This window comes from Heterocephalus glaber, unplaced genomic scaffold, assembly GCF_053883595.1.
Source record: "Heterocephalus glaber isolate CG9 unplaced genomic scaffold, H.glaber_assembly_v1.0 deba00000122, whole genome shotgun sequence".
NCBI classification, from domain to species: domain Eukaryota; kingdom Metazoa; phylum Chordata; class Mammalia; order Rodentia; family Bathyergidae; genus Heterocephalus; species Heterocephalus glaber.
The window spans coordinates 77750554-77754327 of record NW_028258138.1 but is presented as its reverse complement, the minus strand read 5'-3'; positions in this window follow the sequence as shown (position 1 = coordinate 77754327).

Genomic DNA, 3774 nt, shown 5'->3' with positions numbered 1-3774 from the left:
CATGCCAAGTGAAAGAAGCCAGTTGCAAAAAGCCATGTATAAGATACGGTCAGAAAATACAGTGAACATTTAAATTCATAAAAATTCATTACAATAAAAGATCATTGCAATTAATGTTCCTCAAAATCCTCCCCCTCACTTCAAACACACTTTTCCCATCATTCTTGCCACTTTCTGAAGCAGTTCTAGAGGTTTTTTGTGGGTGTCTTTAGTTGTGCTATCATGGCAGCCTTAATGCCTGAATTGACTCAAAACATTCACCTTCCATGAGCATTTTGACTTTGGGGAAGAGCCAGAAGTTACACAGAGCCAGATCTAGTGAATAAGGTGGCTGAGGACACAGTATTTTTATGAGCCTGCGTTTCTGTGGATGGCGCTTGGCAGCAGCACGCACCGTACTTTGGTCATAGCTTGTGAGGACTCCGAACTGTTTCTAAAAGTGATGTGAATGATCAGATCAATATATTTGAAGGGAGGGGTAATATTTTGAAGGGAATTAAGGACAATGTGTCTTTTAATGTAATTTTTAAAACTTAAGCATCATATGTTTGATAACCCCTTATATTGTCTATTCCATTTCTATGGGATGTCCAGAATAGGCACATGTGGAATATAGATAGTAGTACTTGAAGCTGGAGATTTGGGGAAATGAAGAGTGTTTGCTTAAGGGTACAGGGTTAGAGGAGGGTGATTAAAATGTTCTGGAATTAGTGGTATGGTGCCCAATTTTGAGAACATATTAAAAATCACTGAACTATACACTAAAAAATTTAAAAAATATGTTCAGTAGCTGAATTCAGAGAGGGCCAGCATGGTGGAGAATTCCTTGAACTCTCTTACCTCCCTGAGCACCTGTGTCTTATATGACTCACCACTGCTGAGCTTCAGCAAGAAAGGATATTTTCACCTTGGCTAGGAGTAGCAGCAGGAAGACAACTACCCAGAAAGGCACAGGGATGCTTGGTAGCCTCAGATGGCCATGGTCTAGTTAGAACAGCAGCTCACTGAGGGTTTCCAAGGTTTTGCTTATCAGTTAGTCTTGTTCTGTAGATGTTCTGTCATCCTCCAGGGTAGGATGTGACTGTGTCCAAGAGAGGCCCTTAGATATCAAATCTAGGACACTATTGCTCAGAAGGGGTTTTATGGCTGGGACTAGTCAGCTAGGGGCATCTTTTAATATCCAGACACATTTTGGGACTTTCTGAGACACAATAAGAGCACTTCCCTGAGGCCACAGATCCATTCTCTCTCTTTCTAACACACTTTCTCCTTCTACACTGCAACACACACATGCACACACACACACGATCATCAAAAGTGAATATGTAGCCAGCTGTGTGGTGCATGTCTATAATCCCAGCTATAACAAAAGCTGAGGTAGGAAGATCATGAGTTCAGCAAGGCCAGCCTGAGACCCTATCTCAGAATTAAAATAAAGGGGCTGAGGGTGCAGCCAGTGGTAAATCACTTCCCTAGGATGTGCAAGGCCCTAGGTTCAAGTTCCAGAAGCACTGGGGGGAAAAAGTGAATATGTAGACTCCAAGCCCTTTTCCCTTAGGCCCTGAAAAAAAATCTTGTCACCTAATGTGGTCTTCTTAGGGAATGAGTTGGCATGTCACCACTTCACGAGGCCCTAAGTGCTAGCTGGCTTTGATGAAGGTCCTGTTTCCAGAGTGTTTTGCCTTTGTTTGTATTCAGTGTAACAAAATGCCACTTAACACACAGTGTGGTTCCTGGATTTGTTTCTGCTGTGGTCACGCTGCCATGTACTGTGCCATTTGGTGAATGATGTGGCCAGTCCTGAGATTCCTGCTTTGTAAAAGGTGCACTAAATAAACATTTTTTTTCCTATATTGCTTTGCCCTTTTTCTCCCCCCAAGCTCAGTGACTGTGTCTGGTGGCCTGCAGACTCCAGTTTGTGGGCGGGCTTCAGTGTTACCTGTCTGATGATGACAGGTGGATGGGCTAAGGCAGGAGCAAAGGGGGCCTGGTCCTGTTCTCTGGAGTCCCAGTGCATTCATCTGTCTATTGAGAGATGCTGGAAGACCCTGCAACAAACCCCACCATGTGTCACAATCTAGGAGTCTAGATTGTCACTTTGAAGAGACCTAAATGAATATTTCTTAGATGGAGATTTGGGGACCGCCTGCAGAATCACAGATGGATTGTGTTAAAAGGCAGATTCCTGGGCCCCATGACTGAGTCAGGTTCTAGAGCTGGCACTGCAGGACCTGCATTTTGAGCCAAAGCCCCCTCCCCATCTGTATGTAGTGCAGGAGAGGGAGTACCCTGTCCTCCACCCACTCTCAGTGTACCCATAACATGATTTTCTGCATGCTGCTTCCTCAAGGGGATCCTTGGAGGGGTCAGACTTCACACACACGTGCATCTCTGTTATGTGTCTTTTCTCCAGTTCTATGAACTTGACAGCTAATCAAGCACCTGCTGTAGTCTGCCCTTAGAAAAGGAGTGGGTTTGAAAAGTTGGAGTCAGAGTCCAGTGGATGCCAAATACCCAGACTGTGAAAATCTTTGCCTAATCCAAGATTGCAAGTCTGAAACTGATGGTTCATTGATTTCAAGGGATGTTGGAGAGGACAGGCCCACCTTTTGGGGAGTCTGCTGACTTCTCCGGACTGTAAATTTCTCATCTACAAAAACAAGCATCAAATGATGAACCACTCAGGGATAAAGCATACTAATTTCTGCAACTTATTTAAAAGCATCAAGATGGGACTGTAGATAGTTAGAAGGGAGCCTGGATGGAGATGTGATAAACCCCCAAGATAGTGAGCATATTGGAGTTCACTGCTTCTTTCAATTTTGTCTGGTGTACAAATTACATAAGATGTTATAAAAAGCAGAAATGGGGCTAAATTTTATAGTAAAATGGATAATAGAAATGGTTTGTGGATGCTAAGATTTGGGCCAGAGATGGCAGCTAGGAATAGAGACAGGACAGGATTCTATGTCCTGGCTCCCGGTCTTTGTCTGGTCCACTCTGCTTTGCTATCTCCAAAGACCCTGGGCTCATGGCCAGCAGCAATGAGACGATGCCCCTCCAAACCCTGAAAACTGCCTTTATTTCATGAGACTTAAGTTGGTGTTGCATGGAAAAAAGAAAAGAAAACATATCAAATAGGATGTGGGGATAGAGTGGCCCAAACTGGTTTCTTTACAGCAGAACTGGATAGAACCCTTACTGTGTCAGTGTCTATTGAAAATCTCCACAGTTAGGTGCATTTCTAAACAAATGTGGCCACAGAAGCTAACCTCCCTCCATTTGTTCTTTTTGAGGAATACGTTCTGGAGGGCATACTTGGGAAACAGCACTGTGGTTGTAAGATGGCTCAGTTTGTGTATTTTTTTGCTCTTGGAGCAGGGGAGTGGGGGTAGCTCATTCTACTGTTTTGTCCAGAGCCATACAGGCACACAATGGGCTGTGGGCATCAGTGGGTCTCTTAGGGCTGAGAGTGCACACGCCAAGGGCCAAGGCCATAGGTGCCAGGGGCTCTGTGTCTGTGAGCCACAGGGGAGGCCCTGAGAGGTTTGAGGTCAGGCCCTGCTCCCCAGTATCCTATGCCCCTGCCCCCCAGTATCATATGCCCCTGACCTGCCAGCTCATGGGCCATTTCCATGTTTGGTGCCCATTTGCTGGCTCAAGGCTAGCAGAAATCATTTGGAAATGATCTCCCAGTGAAGACAAGTAATAGCAACAAGTAGAGTCCCAAGAAAAACCATGCTCCATTTTGGACCTTCTTTTGCCCAGGAAAAA